General features: G+C 39.7%; 1 long non-coding RNA gene across 1 annotated transcript in view; it reads right to left on the minus strand.

Annotated features, from left to right (window-relative positions):
* Window positions 1–22743, minus strand: part of LOC125485563 — a 59445-nt gene extending 36702 nt beyond the window's left edge. The window contains exon 1 of the long non-coding RNA XR_007264273.1: window positions 22571–22743. This is a non-coding gene — a long non-coding RNA (uncharacterized LOC125485563). The remainder of the gene's footprint in view (window positions 1–22570) is intronic.
* Between the last annotated feature and the right edge of the window lie 881 nt (window positions 22744–23624).

Here is a 23624-nt window from a genome sequence, read left to right on the forward strand (position 1 = left end):
ACCAGGAGTGGTGTTTTGGGGGCTATACAAAAGTGTTCCTGATCTTTTTACCTCCCAAATTGGCCTGCAGGGAAAACTTACTCCTTTTCACCACCTTAGCATTTCAGCATTAGGACAGAAGGTCCATGGATGGTTTCCTTGACTTGCCAATTAGAACCCTAAAGTGGAAAATTAATGGCGACTTAAGAACCTCAATTTGTCACACTCCAGTAATCAAGAAAGGTGGCTAATTTTTCCAACTGGGAAACCATGGCAACCAGCCCGTCAAGGTGGGAGCATGCCTCCAAGTGCCCCAATCCGAGGAAAATCAGAGACATACGTGTCCTCTGAAAACCACCCCTGGCAGTTGCCGCTAAACCCCACCCCCACATAATCAAAGGAAAAATGACATACTGGATATCCCAATGAGTAGCTCTTGACTGGCAAACTTTAGGACCCAGAAGCTGTCTACTTCCAATTGGCTGGCAGCTCCTGACAACCTTGGTCACCAACATCAAGGTCTGTGATAGAACAAGATACTCACTCTCAATGATTTACCAGCTCTTAATGAGCTCATGGGCAGGTAATCAGCTCTCAACAGATGGGGTTGGGACAAACCTGGTGGGAATAATGCACTGAAAAATCAAGTCACACTATTTCACAAATCATTAAGTGTGAGAAATATGAACTATTCAAATCTCTAGGATGGTTAATTCCTGACTTTGACCACAACCTAAATAAGAAGTAGAAGCTGGCACCAGGTTTCAATGAACACAAAAGCAAAGAAAACTAAAACAAAAACTTATCCTTTAGTATACGGCAAAACAAATAATAAATAACATGCAACCTTAAACTATATTCTCTTCAAATCCAAAGATCAACACATTGATTCATACATAGGTCGATGAGGCTGATGAAATAAGCAGTTTTTTTTTAATGAAAATGGCGGGTCAAAAATAAAGGCAAAAAAGCCACAAAGGTCTGTAGTTCAAAAAGTGAAACCAAAAGGGCTGGAATGAGATGACTTTCGGAGTTTCAGTTTTGGCAATTATATCATGTTGTTGCAGAGAAAGAGACAGAAAGCAACAGCATCACTCTCCACCCCTGAAGAAAATTATTGGGAAAGCTCTGCTAATGCTATTTGGCTATCTTAGGAAAGTATTAACATATCAATCGCAAGACTACCATGAAAACAGTTCTATTTGCTCATAAAAATACAATAATTGCATTAAATGAGGGGGAGCAAGATTACAGTGTTTATATTACTGTCTTGGTAAATAGATCTAGAGAATGTCCATATGGCTGGCTGACTTCAATTAAAACGTGGAATTTAAAAGCTTGCACCTACAAAAGTGACCATAAAACTGTTTTGAAACAGCAACTTGCTTACTAATTTTTGTCTGAAAAGGAACGAAACCTGCCATCTTTACCAAATCTGTCCTACACTAAAACTAAAACAGAAATTGCCAGAGAAACTGAGCAGGTCTAGCAGCATATGTGGAGAGAAAACAGAGTTAAGGCTTTGCGTCCAGTGAGCCTTCTTCAGAAGTTAATTCCATTTTGTTACCACAGATGCTGCCAGACCTGCTCAGTTTCTCCTTGTAATTTCTCTGTTTGTTTCAGATCTACAGCATTCACAGCTTTTTTTTATTCTTTCGTTTTACTCTCCTACCCCAAATGTGGTTGCCCTCTGAAATTCCCTTAACTTTCAGGTGTAGGAATGCAACTGGGGATGGGCAATAGCTACAACATTGGGAGTAATGCACATTCCAAAAAAGATTGAAGAACTGAGAAACTCTACTTTGAGTCCCCAAGAGAAGCAGTCAAGGTAAACATCGAGGATTCAGACATGGGATGGGGAGAAGAGAGACAGAGACAGACAGATTACCATATTCTGGAGAATCTGGACGAATCGCTAATGCTGACTAGATCGAGTCAGTCCTGCTAGATGTGCACCAACAGCATGTCAGAATCCATGGGCAAAGGTATCATCACACTCATATACAAAAGTAGAAGGGGGAAAAAGAGGAGGACGTTAGAAATTGGTGACCCTTTTCACTGCTTAACGTGGATGAGAAAATTCTGTCCAAGATTGAGTCAACTCTGCATTGGTAACCCACACTGATCAGATTTGTACTGTACTTTGCATGAAGATCTTGCTTAGCCTTGCAGTACTCAGGCCAATGACTGCCTACATGCAGAACAAGGGAGTAGACACCTGCCTCATTAATGTGAGCAGGAGAAGCTAATTGACAGAATATCACACACACATACACAATGGATGTGCCCAAAAAATGGGAATTAGACGAGGAAATCTGCATTTTGATTTGTGTTCTGCACAAACATTACCAGCCCAGATTCAAGTCAATATGTAGGATTCAAAAACAAAAATCTGATCAATTTTGGAATCAGACAGGATTGTCCTCTCTTGTTACTTGTTCATGTGCTGTTTCAAACTTTTGTTGAAAAAAAAGTCAAGCTCGCTTTATTCTTTTAAACTGAAAAGTCAAGCTTCCTCAACATTGTCCCTATCAAATACTCCTAGGACAGGGACAACACAGGGTTAGATATAGCATAAAGCTCTTTCTACTCTTTTAAACTCAAAGTTATAAAAATGGTTAAACAGCCCCTGATAGGGGTTCTTTAACCCAAATACAAACTAACGGTCAACTAAAACTCATTTAAGGAAATGGACACTTACTAAAGTCAAAATAATGTCTTTTGGGGTGACAATGCATTCCAGCCCATGTCGTACCGACTGCTTGTGAAAGGCCTGTTGTTTTGAACTTTTTAAACTGAGTCCATCTGGAGCGGTGTAGGTTCAAAAAGGGTGACTATCTTAGGTAATGGAGGTACACAGGTCAAAGCCTCCTTCTACATTGACAATGTAGCTGTGCTTTGCTTTGATTCAGGATCAGTGAACAGACTAACAAGCATGTGTGACCTCAACAGCCAAAATATTTGCACCAAGAGTGAGATAATGTTCTTTAGGGACTGTGCTGACCAATCCTGTGACCCTTCCACCATCAAAGGCGGAATGGACAAGTAACAAAAACTGGAAGGAGCATATCACCATGGTAAAAATTGGCAACTGGGCATCTGGGAATAGCGTTCTCACTCCATTCTATGCAGGAACCTGGTCTTCAGGTATGAGGTACCCTCAGTGTTGCTAGAAGTGGTGCAATCTGTCTCATACTCTGTTTCTGTATTGTGACAAACACCTAAACAATCTCCCACTTTGTTGATCAAAAGTGGACAGTGCCATTTAAGCGCACATTGTTTAGATCTTGAGATTAGTGGAAAAGGAAATGCACCTAACTGTGCATGTATCCTTGGTGCACAAAGCTAAAATTTTGCCAGAATGGACAGAGGGTTTCTGCTGAGGTGAAAATGACAGAATTTGCCTGAAATTGCATGTTGTCCTCCAGACTCCAGGTGTTTGTGTGGAGTGCGATTGGGACAGGACAGGACTCATGCACAGTTCCTAGAGGCAGCTGGCCAATTAAACAATGAGTCGCCTCCATAAAAAAATTATATTTTGTAATCACTGGTGTCTAGAAATAGGATTGTGGAGATTAGAGCTGGTAAAGCAGGCCCATTCTCAGTTCATTTCATTGAGAAAGATGGAGTATCTTAGCTCTCCAAAGAATCCCCTAACAAATATGATGCCAAGGTATCTTAGGGGTGGGTATTGAAGGGTCCTTTGGGTGAATGGTGGATGCAAAATAGCCCTTTGGAGATTGTGAGACATAGAGAACATTGTGGACAATTCGTGCATAAACCCATGGAACAGTCCACCTTGTCAAGAGTACACATCTCAAAATGTAGGTGTTACCATTGACCAGAAACTGAATTGGACCAACCATATACATACTTGGCCAGAAAAGCAGGTCAGAGGCTGGGAAGTCTATGGAGTGTGCCATATTGACGCTTGAAAACCAGCCCACCAAGTACAAGGCGGGTGATAGGATATTATCCATTTGCCTGGATTAGTGCAAGTCCAACAACACCCAAGACGTTCAACAACCATTCATGACAAAGCAGCCTGCTTAAATGGCAGCTTTACTAACACCTTCAATGTTCATTCCCTCCACCGCCAGTGTCAGCAATGCGTATCATCACTAAAGGTTCTTTATAGACAACAAAATCTAAACCTGTGATCAGACAAGGACAGCAGATACACGAGAACTGTATGCCATCACTTCGCTGTCACTGGAGCAAAATTCAGAAATCCACTTCCCAAGAGTACTGTGTGCGTACCTACACCACATGAACTACATAGGAACACACAAATGTAGGAATTAGGAGTGGGAGTTGGCAATTCAGCCCTTCAAGCGCGCTCTGCCATTTAACATGGCCATGGCTGATCTTATGCTGGTCTCAATTCCACTCTCCTGCCTGCTCCCCATAGCCCTTTAGCCCACTTTTCTTCAGAGCTACAGCAGTTCAAGAAGGCAGTTCACCACAACATCACCTTCTCAAGTGCATTTAGGGATAGGCAATAAATTGCCCAAACACCGGCATCCTGTAACTGAATAAAAGATATTATGAATGACAGTATTTTTGTCAATACTGTAGTTTCAATACAGAAAATGTAATAAATAGGTCTTTTTTCTCATATGTGCATAGGTACTTGTAAATCTTTCTGGCTCATTCATAGGACTTGGGCACTTTTGTACATAACGTGGCTGGAAACTGAAGATCCTTTAGTCTCTGTTCAACAATGAGCACTGCAAATTTTGTCTGCAATTGTAAACATAGGGGCTACAGTATTCAAAGAAATGGATTTGTTTTGCACTTAATATAAACTCAATTTTGAACAGTCACCTTTTATAAATTTTACAAGCAAAAGTATATTTTTGGAAAATAAACTTGGTCAGCAACACCCACATCCTATGAATGCATTAAAAAAAAATACAACATTGCACTGTTCAGCCAGTTTTGAGGTCAGTTTGTGCTTTGTGTTGCAGTGGGTAATCTTATTGAGCTGTAATTCCTGGCAGGGTCTGAAACTTCACACATGTGCAAATCACTATCAATGTTGGTGGCATCAAACAGAGGGTTCCTGATATTGTTTGTACGGGATCATTTATTTTACATTTCTCACCTTCCTTCCCCACTCTACCGCCAATCCATTTCCTTTTTGCTACATTTCCCCTCAAATTGCGTATTCCTTAGTTAATGTTTTTAAAAAACAGGCAAAAAAAAACGCTCAGTTCACTGGAGGTAAAAATTAGCAGCTTTGCATGACTCAGACTCCAAAGGGTGAACCCTCCTAATCTTCAGTGGGTACTACTGCACAGATTACAAAGCTAAGAAAAGGAAATTCATTGTGTGGGGACTCACAGAAATAGGACAATTAGTTGGCTCTTTCTAGAAATCTGGAGCCGTAATAAGACTATACATTGTCACTTCTGTACTTTTACCCTTCCAAGCAAATGGAATGTTGACAATTTATGCCTCTATGTGTATCCTTTCTAGCTGTTAGATGAACAAGTAAGTAGAAACTCTAGTCTCACTTCAGGTTCCACTGCAAATTTTGCAATTGAGCCATTTGAGACAATTGCAAAAATAATCTGCAGTATTCTCAGTTCTCACCTATATTTAATGGTATTCTGATGTGCTAATCTGCATATTATATGCTCTAAAAAAGAAGTGTCCATGTTAAATGTGTTTGTCTTGTCAATGTTGTTCTACATTTCATCATATCATTACAGAAGATAGTAGGTGGAATCTTATTAAAGCAAAGAAGGTGTCATGACCAGTGAGAGAGCCAGCAAAAGATCTGCCCTGCCTTACCAAGGAAGGTCTTTCAAACCATACACCAATCAGGCAATAGTGAAACTGCTGGTGGGACATCCCCTAGAATCAAGACCCCAGGGTGGAATTCACACCCAGCATGACCTATGACCAATCAGACCTCAGCAGCTCTTCTGCTCAACCAAAGAAGAGGCCTTGGCTGCTAACAGAATAGTATCCAGGAGTCCCAGGGTCATGGAAATCCAAGAAATTGATGTGTCAGGGACTGGCTGGGGAAGATCTCAGGTGGGATTAGAGGGGAGGGGTGCCGTGAGTTTGCCTCCAACAGGGTGGTTTACAACACTTATGTTGTTACCTCCAATAAGAAATGGAGTGTGGATATCGGAGTATTGAAGAATCCGATGGACATTTATTACAATTGTTTACTCTGTACCAACATTATATTCCTCATGCAAGTGTCTGGGCTAACATTAAATTATTATGTAACAGGATGAGTATATGCTTCTAAGAAAGTATCATGTTTTATATGATCGGAGGTATGGTAAAGTATGATAACTTTATAGCCTCAGCTCACATGCCATGTTACGGGGACGATATCATGAGCATCCCTCTTAAGGCGAGATTGATGTCCTGACCACGAGACATTAAACAAAAGGAAGATTGGAAGCAAAGGCAGGAGGAGTGTCTTCTAACAGGCAAATCTCTCCCATGCCCAATTTCCAGTTCCTAGATCAGACACTGACTGTCTTTGTTTAATGCAAGCTCCTGTCCTCTGGGGTGACTATTTGCCTGCAGAGTAGCACAATCAGGAACGCTGCATGGACAAAGCCTGCCTGCAATGGAGTTAAAATGTTTCCTCTTTTTAAAAAAGTGCCTGTGTACATATGTTATGACACACCTCCATGGTGATAACATCCTGAGGTGGGACTTGAACCCAGACCTTCTGGCCCAGAGCTAGGCCCACTACCACTGTGCCACAAGACCCCAGTCCCAGCATGGCAGGCTGAAACTGTCAAATGTTCATTGATTGAGGCCCTTAAGTGGCCAATTAGCATTGAGGCAGGAAGACCAAGACAGAAATAGCTGGAGAAACTCAGCAGGTCTGGCAGCATCTGCGGAGAGAGAAAACAGAGTTAACGTTTCAGGTCCAGTGACTTTTCTTCAGAACTGCAAGCAAAAAGGGCCTTCCCATACAGGACTTACTTTTGGCGAAGATGAGAAGATGGCTGGATTTGCGTAAGCCACCAGCCCGCCTAATTGGGTGCCCTTCTTGTTCTGACCTTGCCAGCTCAGGCAGAACAAAAGTAGGCCATTCAGCCCCTCATTCTGATTATCCCAGCTAATCTAAGCATTTAACTCCAGATCTCTACCATTTGTGTATAAGACAGTACTTCTTGATTCCCATCCTAAACAGTTCAAGTCTAAATTTTCAGAACTTATCCCATTATTCCTGACTAACATGTCAGAGAATTTGGCTTTCCTATATGTACCTGTCGTCAAGCTCATTTGAGATCATTTCTCAATTTTCCATAAAATGAAAATGAAATGGAACATTTTGGGTGGCACAGTAGCTCAGTGGTTAGCACTGCTGCCTCACAGTGCCAGGGACCTGGATTCAATTCCAGCCTCGGGCGACTGTCTGTGCGGAGTTTGCACATTTTCCCCATTTCTGCATGGGTTTGCTCCAGTTTCCTCCCACAGTTCAAAGATGTGCAGGGTAAGTGGATTGGCCATGCTAAATTGTCCATAGTGCCCAGGGATGTTTAGGTTAAGTGTGTTAGACATGGGAAATACATGGGTAGGGGAACAGGTCTTGATGGGATGCTCTTCAGAGGGGCAGTGTGGACTTGTTGGGCCGAATGGCCTGTTTCCACACTGTAGGGAACCTATGAAATCTATGAAAACCCCAATCCACAAAATGGGAGTTGAATTTTACAGGTTCTTAAAAAAGAACAAAAATTGTGATTTGCAGTAACAAAATTTTCAAAAGATCTTTCTTCCCCTGTTGTTTTGCCAATTTGCAACAAATGGCTGTAATAATGGAGATGTGCAAATTAACAGTAACATAAAAACACTGATAATGTATACTCATGAGCGATCAAATGCAGGAACCAGACTCTGTTTTCCTTAGGAGCCCAAGAATGGCAACTTAATTATGTCTTCTTGGAGTCAGTTAATTGATCAGGGAGTTAATGTCTCACCACGCACTAAAGGTGTTATTGTGAGGTACTAATCATATACATTAGGGAGGCACCAGCTCAGTCCTGATTTTAGCCAAAGGTATCACTGGTGTAGTGGACACACAAGTTGTCCTCAGAATCTAGTGTTGGTAAATGTTCAGACAATGACATTGGATCAGGGAACAAGGTGAAGGTTGCTTGCAATGTGCCATGCAATCATCTGTCCAGTAGGTACCTGAAAGCTAACTTTCTGATTGAACATTACACATGTAAATAATGATTATTCATTTTCTCCTGATCAAAAGCTCACTATTTCTGCAATTCTATCCAAGTGAAAAGAGTAAGTCAGAGCAGCCTAATCAAACATTAATAATACTATGTCTCGTTGGCTGTCACATCACATGATTCAAAAACATAGACTACTTTCCCTTAAACATATATATCCTTTGTTGAATTCCCAACTTAAGTAATGAGCCTGAACATGAGTAGAGGGCAGTTCTGCGTCTCAAACCCATGAATTAGAATATGTGTATCTTGCTAACTCTTATCAAGTTGAGCTGCTGATATAGTTGGGCAGCACGGATTAACACCAGGCTGCACCATTATTTCACCATTTGGTTATACATATACGTATGTGAGAAAGAAAAATCTCTGCCAACAGGACAGCAGGAAGAAGACCTGAAGGCTGACAAACTATACAGCTCCATTACTACCTCCACTTCTGGGTCTGTGTGACTAAGGGGGTTTTAAATTGATCTTTTGGGGAAACTGCAAAGAGAGACCTTTATTACAATTAAGATTTCAAAAAAATATTCAGAACCTGGTGGGCTGAACAGTGAATCTTAAACACATGCCTGAATTAATTTCATGATTTTCTCAGTTTTGGTGCCTCTTCTTTATTCTTTGCTTTAAACTAATATTGCAATCTACATTTTGAGATATAGATCTAGACTAACTTAGGCTGTGGGTGTCTGCATATGCAGTCTCCCAGGGGCTGCTTGTTTCTTCTCTAAGTACAAGTCTTCAACACCTTGCATACTGGAACTGTTATTTACATCTGTGCATAGTGGGTTCTCAATTACAGCTCTCCAGTGTAGTGTGGACGTTCTCTTATTGATGTTGGGAGTCATGTCAGCAATGACACCATGATTTACATGAGTGTCATCATAAGATAAAAAACATTTTTGACCTGTAGCTTTTTTTAAAAAAGTCCAAACCACTAAAACATATATATGTTCAACATAAGTTTTGTCCAAGCAAACCCTGTGCATTCTCAGGTTGGTATTGGTCTACAGATGGGACTGAAGGTACAAATTGACTTTCTTTTTGCTCCTGATTGGATTGACTGAGTTTCACAAAAACCAGATGCCCCTCCTTTGATGTGGCTAGCACCTGAGCAAAGTCAATGAATATTTGTTAGAGAGTCAACCACAGAGAATCAGAATTAAGTTCAATCCTGCAATTTAATTGTTCACAGATCCATTCCAACAATGACAATCAGAATTGTAAACACTGATTTTAACGCCATCCTAGCCCAGGGTCCTGAGAATTGTAGCACCCTCACTGTTATTCTAATTAAGCTCAAAGTCAAGAATGAGCAAAGATCAAATCTGAGAAGTTCCCGATCTATATTATTCCATTACACAAGACAGAGCTGTACATAGTATGTATTCTACTTGCATATTCTTAATTGAATATGAGTGGGCTCCCTAATGGGAGTTACAATGTTGGAGGAATTGCACTCTAGGGATTCCTCTTTTTAGATTTAACAAACATTTTTAAGAGAGACTTTCAGATATGGAACTCAATTCTATTGTCAATCCTTTTTTCTCCCCCAGGAGTCATCAGGATTGCCTCCGCACATTGACAGTATTCTACTTCAGGAGAATCTGATCACAATAGAAAACCAGCAAGGATTTACTCCTCTCGTTTATATAGACCTTTCACTGCAAGTTGTCTCCTGAGAAACAGGACAACAATAGAATATAACCTACAACTGCTGTTTGGTCAAGTTTTCACTGCAGAATCTTGTGAACATGAAAGATTAATGCATCACCTTTATAATTACTAGCTCAAAGAAGTAAATAATATTTGTTTTGGTTCAGGCTATAATTGCTACACAAAGTTAAATTGCCACTATGATTTCCTCCTTCCCTCTTCCAAGCAAAAAAAATGAACTACTGTCTTGAAATGGATTTTGTTACTTTTTTTGTAAAATGGAAGGATATTACGCTTCCTAACAAACATTATCATTGTTAACATTGGGAATTTTGGCATTTTATGTCTTTCCAAGCATAAACAGCATCTTATTTATTGTAGGAAATACCAAAATAATCTATTAGTGAAGGTGAACTATATTAGTACCTTTCACAGACTCAGAATATTTTGAAGTGCTATACTCAGTGAAAACTGCGAGCATTATCTGATGTTTATTTGTTGAAGGCTTCTGCATTCTGAGGCTGCGCAGTTAAACAGGAGGCACTTAAAAGGTCAGCAGTGCTTAAAATGGAAAAAGTCACCCAGTCCAGATGGGATGTAACTGAGGTTGCCGAGGGAAGCCAGGATGGAAATTGCAGAAAGCCTGGCCACAACCTTCTCATGCTTCCTAGATAGGGAATGCTGCCAAAGGACTGGAGGACTACAAACACTTCTCCGGAGATAAAAGGAGAGATGGGTAAACCTGGAAACTGTAGGCCAGGATGTTGGTGGTACGGACATATTTAGAGATCCAAATAGGGACATTGACTCTCATATTTCTCCAAATGTCAATCAATCAATGCTGGCCAGTACAGATTAAAAGCTATATTGTATTCAATAACATAGTGTGAAGCTGGAGGAACACAGCAGGCCAGGCAGCATCAGAGGAACAGGAAAGCTGACATTTCGGGTTGGGATCCTTCTTCAGAAAAAAACTCATTTGAGGTATTCCATGATAATGGAAGGGTTGAGGAGTGTGGTGCATTTAGGATTGGATATTGAGACTTCCAAAAGATGTTTGACAATATACTGTATAGTAGACTTGTTAGCAGAATCAAAGCCCATGGGACTAAAGGTGCAGTGATCATAGGGATACAACATTAGCTGTTGAATAGAAAGCAGAGTTATGGTGAATATAGAAAAACAGTTAAGTTTCCCACTAGAGGGAAGCATAGAAACATAGAAGATAGAAGCAAGAGTAGGCCATTTGACCCGTTGAGCTTGTTCTACCATTCATTATGATCATAGCTGAGCATCGAGATCAATACCCTAATTCTGCCTTCCCCCCCATATCCCTTGATGCCTTAGCCACAAGTTATATCCATTTCCTTCTGGAAAACTCACAAAGTTTTGGCCTCAACTATTTTCCCTGGTGGTGAATTCCACATGCTCACTACTGTACTCTCTGGATGAACAAATTTCTCCTTACCTTAGTCCTTATCCTTAGATCATAATTTCAGGCTCTGGATTCCCCAACCCCCAAACCCATCATTGCTTCCTGCATCTAACCTTCTTAGTCATGTTAGATTTTATAGGTTTCTGTGAGTTCCCCCTCATTCTGCTAAACTCTGGAGAATATAATGCTAAATGATTCCATCTCTCCTCATATGACAGTCCTGCCATCACAGGAATCAATTTGGTAAATCTTCACTGCACTCTCTCTATAGCAAGAGCATCCTTTCTCAGATAAGGAGACCAAAACTGCATGCAATATTCCAGGTGTGGCCTCACCAATTCACTGTAAAGATTGTAGCAAGGCATCCTTGTTAGTGTACTGAAATCCTCTCGATATGAAGGCCAAAGTACAGTTTGCCTTCTTTACTGCCTATAGCACCAGAGCACTTACATTCAGCGAGTGGTGCATGAGGGCACCCAGGTCTTGTTGAACATCCCCCCCTCTCAATTTACAGCCAAATAACATGTCTGCCTTTTTTTGCTACCAAAGTGGATAACATCACACATGTCCACTAAATACTGCATCTGCCATGCATCTGAATGCCACTTATTCAGCTTGTCCAAATCACATTGCAACATCTCTGCAACCTCCTCACAGCTCACCATTCCACTCAGTTTTATGTCATCTGCAAATTCAGAAATGTTAAAATTAATTCCCTCATCTAAATCATTAACATATATTGTGAATAGCTGAGGTCCTAGTACCAAGCCCTGCAGTGACCTACTAAACACTGCCTGCCATTCAGAAAAGACTCATGTATTTTTACTTTCTGTTTTCGGTCTGCTAACCACTTTTCTATCCATCTCAATAGTAGTGTCCTGCTTGGGTGAAATGTTGGGACCAGGGCTCTTTTTGATAAACATTTTGTAATTGAATTTGTCTTGGGTATACAGAAACATAGATTTCAAAATTTCAAATCAAATCAAGAGTAAAGAAAACAATAACAAACTCCAGGAGAATATAGATAGGTTGCTGAAATGGGCAGACAGGTGAGAGGGATGAAATTTAAGCAGGGAGGTGTGAAATCATACACGTTGGTGGGAAGAACGAGCAAAAGTAATAACTGACTAGTATAATTTTAAAGTAGGTTCAGTACAGTGATCTGGAAGCATAGGTACACAAGTCATTGAACTAGCAGGACTTATTGAGAGATGTGATATAAAGGGATACATGGTCCTTGGTCTTAAGCACAGTTATAAAGGGAAAAAACATGGAAGTTATGCTAAAATATTCACTTGTTAGGCCCTAGATACCTCATTGTGGCCAATTCTGGACATCACACTGTTGGAGGATGTCAAGGTCTTCGCAACAATGCAAAAGGAGACTTAGTCAATCAGTCCCAAGGATGAAAAGCTTCCAAAAAAGTACATATTGGGAGGGTTTAAACTTTGAGTAGAGAAGGTTAAAAACATAAATTTGGCAGTGTTCGAAATCAAGAAGAGAGAGTCTTCATACAATACACAAGGAGAAATTTTTCCCACAGCTATACAGATGGGTCCAAAGGTCATAGATTGAAAAGGTGATTGAAGTATCAGAGGCAACACAAGGAAAATATGATTCAACAAAGTTATAATCTCAAAAAGGTACTGGCTGAAAAGATTCAGTGATAACGTTTTGAAGGATGTTGGATAAATACTTAGAGAAGTAGTCATTGCATGGCTACATATTGAAGAGTGAGGAGGACTCAATGAGTAATTCTGCTAAACAGCCACAGACATAATGGGCTGAGTAGCCTCTTTGTGTACTATACCAGAGTATGATTTGGCAGCCATTACCAATTACTTGCCATTACCAATAAAAAGATTATGCAGATAGATACATTTCCTTGAGAAAATGTGAGGATACCACAGAACCAAAACTTTATGTCATGGATTGGTGCAATACACGCTTCCTTTGCAACTACCCTATCTCTATCAAATAGTAGGTTCCTAATGTTTGTCAGAGGACATGTTTATCAAACAAACAGGGCATTGGTCATTTCAACATACCTACCTGAAATTGGTTAGAAATCATTATTAGAGGAGACCAGAGTAATGGTTCTCAGCATGGAGGATTGTAAATATATATTTGGTACAAGGTAAATAGCAGCAGGAAAATGGATGACAAGGTAAGTATCAAAATAGAATATGTTCAGTCAATCTCTGCACTATCACCAGTTATTTTTCTACCTGTCCTGAAACACTTGTTGGCATTTTGCTTCTGTGCCACTTTTTCTCCTGATATGAACAGTCAGCAATTAGCAAGTGGTCCAATTTTGAGCAAATCTAGTCTTTACCCGGCTGGAATCTGAACACGTACACTGGATACTGAATATTATTTAGAAATTAGTATTGGTAGTGCTTTTTTGCCCCTTTGGTATATCATTAACATTCTTGACTTTGACGTGCATTACTGAATTACGTAACACACTTTTGAAATTTGAAACAGTATTAATTATCTTGAATTCTTGAAGTAACTATGAATGCTACCATGTTCAGTTGACTTACTGTTTAAAAGATATTTCTCTTGCAAAATGTTTATCATTTACTTATGCTGCATCCAGGAAATAAAACACTTCTTAAAGTCGAATGGATAGATATTGTGAAGGACAGAGGTGATGTTGTGCCTAGGGCTCCGCTGGGAGCATATCTGTCTCTGAATCAGGAGGTGGCAGCTTTTAAGTTCTCTCCAGGACCTGAAGCATAAAATATTTAGCCTGACAGTAGTACAGCATGGATATTGGTGCAGCACCAGAGGGACCAACTTTCAAATGAGACAGTGGGCCAAAGTCTTGTCAGCTCTCACAGCTCAAGAAGAGTAAGGCAATGTTCTAGCTAAAATTCAATCAATTAATATCACAAAAACCGATTATATTATCATTACTTTGTTGCTGTTTGTGGGACCTTGCCGTATGCAAACTGCCTGTCTGCCTGTTTCCTACATAAATACTTCATTGGCTGTAAAATGTTTTGAAATGCCTGGCAGTCATGAAAAGGTGAAATAGACTTGCATTTATCTTTCTAATCTTTTATATTGACAAATGTATCAATAAACAAAGGGTTAAAATTGCTGATTCCCCTAGGCGGCAGCACAGATCATATGGATTATGCAGATGCACTTTACATAATCTATGGCTAAATGGCACCGTGTAAACGATAGATAAATTGGATGGAATTAAAAACAGTTCTTTCCCAAAAAAAGTTCAAATGTCCACCAAATGAAACAAACTGGAGCAAGTCCTTGTTTTGTTTCAATGCTGTGTTTCACATTAACAACAGTAGAACTCAGCTTTCAACAAATCCAGTCAATGACAATTTAAAGAACCAATCATAGGCATCGGATCACTGCCTGCCCACCAATGCACTCTGACCTGTAGGTCAAGGAGACAGATTGTGATTGGAACAAATATTGGTGTGTCTGCCTGCATTCAGGTTGACAATTGGGGCCTTTAAATATAATCAATTTGTGTCAATGAGTATATGGATTATTATTCCTTCATATTTCAAGTGCAATTACAAACCAAAATAGCCTCCAAAGTGCAATATGCAGAACTCCAGTAGATGGCACTTGCTTTAAAGACTGTTCTGCGAAATTCATGACCTGTTCAATTAACTTCTTATTACTCCAGTCAGCAAGTTAAGCTCACAATCAGTCCAACTAAAACAAAGTTCTTGGATGATGTTGTCGCAATGTGACGACAATCCTGGCACAATATGACATTTTCAGTCAGGCCACCCAAAAAGGAAAATTATATTTCCACTATATTCTGGGCCATCATCCACAAGTTTCTATTTGATTTTAACACTAACGCTGCATTCTGAACTATGAGGCCTTCAATAACATTTGCTGACAGATTTAAATCCATATTTTCTCTGATGCAGCTTCCTCAAAAATTTTGTTCTTTCATCACTTCCTTCCCCTAACCCATCCAAAACTCACCACAGTTTTAAATGAAGGTGCCAATTCTATCACTAAATATTTTCTTCTGTTGCTAAAATGGATGGATCTATCTGACTGGTACTGACTAATATGTTCACCACTCAGCTATCTGAATTGCTGACACTGGGACTCCTGTGTGCTGCTAGACTGGCCACAGAAACACTCTCAAATTCCTCAGTTGCACACACATTCTTAGCACTGACCCCAGAAGGCTGTTTGCAAAATGGAGAACTTCCCCAGGTTTGACAAATGGAGGTTTGTGACCCTGACAAGAAACAGCACACAAACAAAGCTCAAGACATAATTATATGGCACACATGCACAGTCTCTCTCTTTTAATCACTGGAATGTGGAAGCCAAGATAAGATTTAAATGCATCTAAAGTGCAAATACTCTAAATTAACTGTAATTATTCAGTCCACTTTCTTTTATACTCTCTTTAGGGAGCAAAAATATTCATTTGCAGCGATTAATCCAATAATGGTCCTAAACAAAATATTCCCCTGATAGGATGGATCTCCACAATCATCTAATCCTGCCATTTTATTCCTGAGAATTACACCTCAATTTAAAGACAAAATGTATGTCTTCAACTGGCCCTCAAGCAGGAACCACTACTTTATGCAATATATAATACTCAAAATCACCCCTAAAATATTAAGTTATCCCCAGACCTGAATGATGTATGGCCACTTATTACAGACAGTCATAATGTACAAAATATTTTTCTAAAGTGGTGTAGTTCAATTCAGATTAGATATCTGAGATCTTTTGGTAATTATGTACCATAAAATAAAACAGCTATAATGGTGATGCATAAAAATAGGTGACAGAGAGTGGTGACAATGGAAGATCATAGTTTAATGATGACAAATTACTCAAACTCTTATTACTCTTAGGGATCAGGCTATGTGATAACAAGGCCTGGTGTATTGGGTAGGGGGCTGGGACACGGGAGAGCTTTGGCCCTGAAATTATTGAACTCAGAACATCCGCAGTTCTTTCAGTTTTTAAACACATCAGACATTGGAATACACAAATCAGATATGTTTCATGGAGCAATTTTTGCTTGTGTGGAGAATTGAGATGGTTTGGGACTGGAATTGAAGAAGTATCTCTCTTCCTGCTTTCTCTCAGCCTTTCAATCTCATTATTGGCTTATTCACCTGCAATTACTAACTCAAGACCAATCCATTAGACCCTATGCAAACTCACATACAGCCAATTACAGAGGGGTGAATTGGTTCCCCCAGCTTTTCAATCTCCTCACTTAACCATAAAGATTTAAAATGATCTTTTTAGCATGAAACTATACACCTTTTAAATAAAAATGTAATTAAACAGAGTGAATCACAATAGTAAAAATAATAGTAAAAAAGATTATTATTTAAATGGTAAAAAGTTGCAGCATGCTGCTATGCAGAGGGACTTGGGTGTCCTTGTGCACGAATCACAGAAGGTAGGTCTGCAGGTACAACAAGTAATTAGGAAGGCAAATGGAATTTTGTCCTTCATTGCTAAAGGGATTGAAATTAAAAGCAGAGAGGTTATGTTGCAGCTGTGCAAGGTGCTGGTGAGGCCACACCTGGAGTACTGTGTGCAGTTTTGTCTCCCTACTTGAGAAAGGATGTATTGGCACTGGAGGGGGTGCAAAGGAGGTTCACTTGGTTGATTCCGGAGTTGAGGGGGTTGGCTTATGAGGAGAGACTGAGTAGATTGGGATTATATTCATTGGAATTCAGAAGATTGAGGGGGGATCTTATAGAAACATATAAAATTACGAAGGGAATAGATAAGATAGAAGTAGAGAGGATGTTTCCACCGGCAGGTGAAGCTAGGACAAGAGGGCATAGCCTCAAGATTAGAGGGAGCAGATTTAGGACTGAATTGAGAAGGAATTTCTTCACCCAGAGGGTTGTTAATCTATGGAATTCCTTGCCCAGTGAAGTAGTTGACACTACTTCAGTAAACATTTTTAAAAAAAAGGTAGATTTTTTTTTTGAACAATAAAGGAATTAAGGGATACGGTGAGAATGCGGGTAAGTGGATCTGAGTCCACGAAAAGATCAGCCATGATCTTATTGAATGGCGGAGCAGGCTCGAAGGGCCAGACGGCCTATTCCTGCTCCTAGTTCTTATGTTCTTATGTTCTTATGTTCTCGTGAGTGAAAGAAAGAATGAACAAGATGATTACCTACCTGAAAAGGTAATAAAAAATGCAACACTAAAAAGTACAAAGTTTAAAAAGAGATATTTAATGCAAAAAAAGGGAATATAAAATTTAAAGCCCTTAGAATGTTCTTGCAGTCTAAGGATTTAACCTGAGACCATGGTTGATAAGGGATGCACTATGTCAAATTTAACTGTGAGTATTATAGATCTGAGTATTCATGATCACATGTTTCTTGCTTGTTTGAGTTGTCAGTGGTACATTGTGTTTCAAAAGGCTGAGAGAAAGCAGGGAGAGAGATACTTCTTCAATTCCAGTCCCAAACCATCACAATTCTCCACACAAGCAAAAATTGCTCCATGAAACACATCTGATTTGTGTATTCCAATGTCTGATGTTTTTAATAACCAAAAGAACTGCGGATGCTCTGACTTCAATACTTTTAGGGCCTAAACTCTCACATGTCCCAGCCTCCTATCCCACACACCAGGCCTTGTTATCACAAAGCCTGCAATTACACTACCTGTTGTTAGTCACTAATAGTCCCCATTAACAACTATTCACCCTCCCAGCCTGATTGTTATCAACTCCTTTGTCCAACTGTCTTTCTCTCTCTTAAGGCTCTTTCCTATCATTAACTCCCTACCCCACCCACCACCCTATTTTCTGCATATAAACTGATGTTTACCTAGCCACCATCAGTTCTGAGGAAGGGTCACTAGACCCAAAATGTTAACTGTTCTTTCCGTCACAGATGCCACCAGATCAGCTGAGCTTTTCCAGCAATTTTGTCTGATGTTTTTAAGCTGGTTAAGAAGGACAGATTTTCATATCTCCAACATGAACTTTCCATAAAGATGTAAATGAAACTGGGGCCAGCATGGTGGCTCAGAGGTTAGCACTACTGCCTTACAGCACCAAGGACCCGGGTTCAATTCCACCCTCGGGCGACCATCTCTGTGTGGAGTTTGCACATTCTCCCCGTGTCTGTGTGGATTTCCTCCAGGTGTTCCAGTTTCCTCCCACAGTCCAAAGATGTGCAGATTAGGTGGGTTGGCCAAGCTAAATTGCCCATAGTGTCAAGGGGTGTGCAAGTTAGGTGAATTACACACGGGAAAGGGTAGGGGGATGGGTCTGAGTGGGATACTCTTCAGAGGGGTGGTGTGGACTTGTTTGGCCAAATAGCCTGTTTCCACACTGTAGGGATTCCATGTTACAAATCAGATGGTCTGGTTTCAATCTGTTTGATAATGTCAATTTCCATACTGACTGGCTCCTGTTTATGGACTTCATGAAGACTGCCTCAAATTGTGGTCAGGTGATCACTGCAGCCATTTTAAAGTCAACGTTCCTTACTGTTTGAAGCTCTTTCAGGCCATGAAAATCTAAGGAAATTAAATCAGATGACACAAGTCAAAGATTGCTAATCCATTTTGTGATGCTGTCACTTTAAATAGGTTAGTCTGTCCTGGGTTTGTTTGGAGAGAGGTTGTCAAGACAGAGGTGCAAAAGTGTCTACTGGAGCCAGTCTAAATCAATCATTTAAGAAGTCTTTAGGTTTTTTTTAAAATCAGTTATAACAATGGAAAGGGAGTGGCCATTTCTCCCAGATCAGGCTTTTTAGTTTTTTTAGCTGTAGCGTTAGAAGCTGTTTAGGTTCCAGAAGGGTTGCAAACTTCAGTAAATGATTCCTTTCTGTGACTTTCTGTGAAACCTCTCTTGATGTTGTTCCTTCCTGGATTGGGAAGCTGCCTGTAAGAATCTGTGTCTGAATTTACCTTTTTGCCAAGGTGTGTGTTTATGGGATGTTACGATATTGGAACAGTTAATTAGTAATAGGTACTGTATTTATTATTTGGTTAAGTTTTCCACTGGTAAGTTATTCTAAATTTCCCTTCTTTTGTTTGTATTTTAACTATAGTGTTTAAATAAATTGTGTTTTGCTTAACGTTGAGTGGTTTGACAATTTACATCACATATGGAACAAGAACTTCACATTTATCTTTAAAATTAGAAACATTAGGGTCTAGGTTACCTTTCTAAACAATTTGTGAGGAGGTCTGGTCTGGTCCATAACAATATTTTCCCATTAATGTGACAATACTGATTTTCTTTGTTCTACAAGGGCTTTAAGATGCTAGAACAACTTTGAGATGATTACACAACATTACATTTCACAAGGCATAAGTAGTGTGGGTAGAGTTAGCCAGAAGAATACATTGAAGAGCGAAGCACATGCAGCTAACAGTCTGTTAACTTTGTAAGAATAAATTGAGAACCTGGCATATCTCAGATTATCATGTATAGGTGTATCAGAGCATCATTATGGTGCAGGAGGAGACCATTCAGCCCAGCCTTCCTGCACCAGCATATATAGCGAACATGCAACAGAGAAGCCAGGAGGTTAGAGACTATGCTTGAATGCCTTCTCTTCAACAAGTCTGTCTTGAATCCAAACATTCAGGAGGGGCACTAAAACCACATGACCAAGATTTTTTGGGAGTCGTACTTGGCACACAGGAATATGGTCTTGGTTGTTGGATGTCAGTCATCTCAGCTCCAGGACATCTCTGCATGTGTTCGTCAGGGTAGTGTCCTAGTCCCAACAATATTCAGCTGCTTCATCAGTGACCTTCCTTCCTTCATAATGTCAGAAGTGGGGATGTTCATCGATGATTGCACAATGTTCAGCACCATTTGCGACTCTTCAGATACTAAAGCAGTCCATGTTCAAATGCAACAAGATCTGAACAATATCCAGGCTTGGGTTGACAAGTGGCAAGTAATATTCACATCACACAAATGCCAGGCAATGACCATCTCCAATTACAAATAATTTAACCACCATCCCCTGACACTCAATGACATTACCATCACTGAATCCTCACTATCAAGATCCAGGGTTGGGGTGGTGTGGTGCTTTGGGGTTGCCATTGACCAGAAACTAAACTGGACTCGCCATATACATACAATGGCTACATGCATGTCTGCTCCAACTTCCTAAAGCCTGACCACCATTTATAAGGCACAAAAGTCAGGAGTGTGATGGAACACTCCCCACTTGCCTGGATGAGTGCAACTCCAAACACACTCAAGAAGCTCGTACCATACATGACAAAGTAGCCAACTTCATTGACACCACATCCATAAGCATCCACTCCCTCCACCACTGCGCTTAGTACTCTCCGCTGCCACTACTATCTACAAATTTGCCAAAGACCCTTAGACAGTACCTTAAAAAAACACAACCCCTTCCATCTAGAAGGAAAAGGACAGTAGATATTTGGGTACATCATTAACTGCAAGCTCTCCTCTAAGTCACTTACTGTCCTGACTTCGAAATATATCACTATTCCTTCACGGTGGCTGGGTCAAAATCCTGGAATTCCTTCCCTAAGGGCATTGTGGGACAACAGACAGCATATGGGCTGCAGTTGTTCAAGAAGGCAGCTCACAACCACCTTCTCAAGGCCAACTAGATCCAGGCAATAAATGCTGGCCAGCCAGTCACGCCCATATCTCATGAGTCGATAAAACAAAATTATAGTTAACATAATCTGAGGAAATCCTGACTGTGAGAGGATAATTTTCATATATTTAAAGCACTTAAAAGATAGTTCTGCAATAGTCAATTCATCTGAGGAAAATACTCTGCATACTATTTTCAATACCAATTATCTGCTTGAAATCAGGAATATAGCTGGGTGTTAGCCACAAGTATGCACTTTCATTTTATGAAGGTGAATACTTCCACTATTACTTATTTCACACAGAATTCCATAGCTGTGGAGGCTGCAGCTGGTCAATGTTCTACTTAAATACAACAATCTCAACACAAAAAGGTGATAAAAGCACACGTTAACTAGTCACTTTTTATTGGCAACAGTACTAAGCACATTTCTTGAAATAATGGAATCCTGTATGACTAAAACATGCACATGCATGAAGGCATGTCATCCTTCAATACAATGTCCAATGTATTGATCAGGTTTTTCACTACATACCTGGGGGACTGTAAAATGTAGTGTATCAGCACCGTAGTGTTCACTTTAATTCACAGGGCTACTTAATTCTCCAACTCTGTTACCAAGCAGTTTCATGCCAACGTTTCATGTCTGTACCTTTCATCAGCTCTCATTAATAAGTCATAACTCTGAAATATTAACTTTGTTTCATTCAGATATTGTCAACATTTGATTATTGCCAGCATCTACACAATTGTGGCTTTTTATTTCATGTCAATTTGCCTTCTAGTTGTTTTTTCCGGAACAACTGTTGACATTTTAGTGCAACCACCATATTTAAATTGAATAGTTACTTTTTGAAAAACAAATTGTACCACTTTTTCAGTTGGCTTACTAGTATGCACTTTGTCGGCTTAAATTGCAAAAATATATTGTTGCATGGCCTGCAATCATAAAAATGATGCTGAGCTCTTCTGGCACCTCTCCTTCCCATACATTTGCCAAACACTTTATGAAAACAATGTCTCTTTATTAAAGAAAACAGCAAAGAGCAATGATAGGATCTCAAAAAGTTCTACACAGTGATTTTTCATTGAAGTCCTCGCAAGGCTCATATGTGAAACAATACTTTCGAAAATTTGAAAAGGTTGCATTGTATTGAATGCTTTCCAAGTTGGGCCAATTTAGACTCTAAAGCCAGCTCATACAGATCAATGAAAGTAGTTCCAACTCATTGAGTATAGCATCTCAAGCAGCTTACACCAAAAGCATTAAACCAGAAAGTCTGTTACTTACAGTTCTGTCAGGACCAGCTGAGCTTTTATTATTTGGATAGCTGTGGCTGTTTCAAGGCTGACTAATAAGCTGCAAAACAGATTCTGGAGAGAGTCCCAAACTCACAAGAGCTGTCACCAATTAAACAATTATATGTAAAATAACAAGCATATGCATGGGGTTTACAAAACTGCCATCTGATCTTGCAGTTCAGGTAACATCATGAACTGCCAGAAAAGAGCATTTAACTCATTGCTTTTCCAGACCACACATAATTTGCCTTGCAGCATAATCTAACTCATTTATTTAATCTCCCCGGAGAGGTAAATATATATACAAAAGAAACTCTCCAGAAATTAAAGCTCAGATTTGTCCTGATGATTCCACCTACCCGTCCCCTCCTCCAAAGTAATCTTCCAACAGTCCAGGATATTGATCTGGCACCAGAATAGACAGTCTATTCAACTCCAACTAGTTGCATTCCGCAAATGTTTCTAAGGTCCTAACAGTAAACGAGCCTTTATGTTCCACAGGGTACTTGACTCTCAATCTGTTTGTGTTTATCCTTCCAGCCTCTGATTCTGTCATAACTACATGTTTATGCAACATTTCTTTTAAAGGAATTAATTGACAGATAATTAATTTTATTATTGCTGTCGATTACTCACAGGAACTAAAAACCATCATCTGACTTGAGGCCATTTCATCACTCAGGTTTCACAACGATTTTCAAATTTCAATGGTTGATATTGAAGCTATATTTTCTGTTTTAAAAGACCAAAATCTTGTCATCACCTGACCTGTCTTTGTTCCAACTAAAATAAACTTAACGCTGTAAGCTTTGTTTTTCCTAAGTCAAAGTCTTTGTGTCTTTTCTTGTTGAGTTTCTCTAAACAGTTTCCAAGGCATTCCAACCTTTTGAAGATGGCATTTTATAATCATGGAATGGCTGCAAATAATAATCAGGGCCTCGCCTATTTCCTCACTCATTTTTTTCAGAATTGCAGGCTGTGTCATGTCTGTTCCTGTCCTGCAAAGAATGATTTCTTCAAGTTTATTCATTGCAATGTTTACCAACTTCTACATATATTATGAACACCTGAAATAATTCAATCTACCAGTTGTCCAAGGTCTCCATCTGTGAAAGCTGACATGGAAATTAATTCAACACATTTGTCCTTTTGGGATTTTCTTAGATTTATATCCGTCATGACCTTTAAAAGGACAGAGCTGGCTTTTTTTTTAACTTAATAAGCTTTGGATTCAACTTATTGCTCATGCTTTAACTCTGTATTCCAAATAATACCCATAGTTATCCTCATATGAGTTATATTATTCACCAAGTTCTCCCTACCCAAAAGCAGCAAGCTCCATGCTGGATGCAGCTTCTCAAGTTTAAAATCCATCTGAGTGACTATTACTCACATTCTAGCCTTTGACTGAGG

This window comes from Rhincodon typus, chromosome 20 (genome assembly GCF_021869965.1).
Source record: "Rhincodon typus isolate 14 chromosome 20, sRhiTyp1.1, whole genome shotgun sequence".
In the NCBI taxonomy this organism is placed as follows: Eukaryota; Metazoa; Chordata; class Chondrichthyes; order Orectolobiformes; family Rhincodontidae; genus Rhincodon; species Rhincodon typus.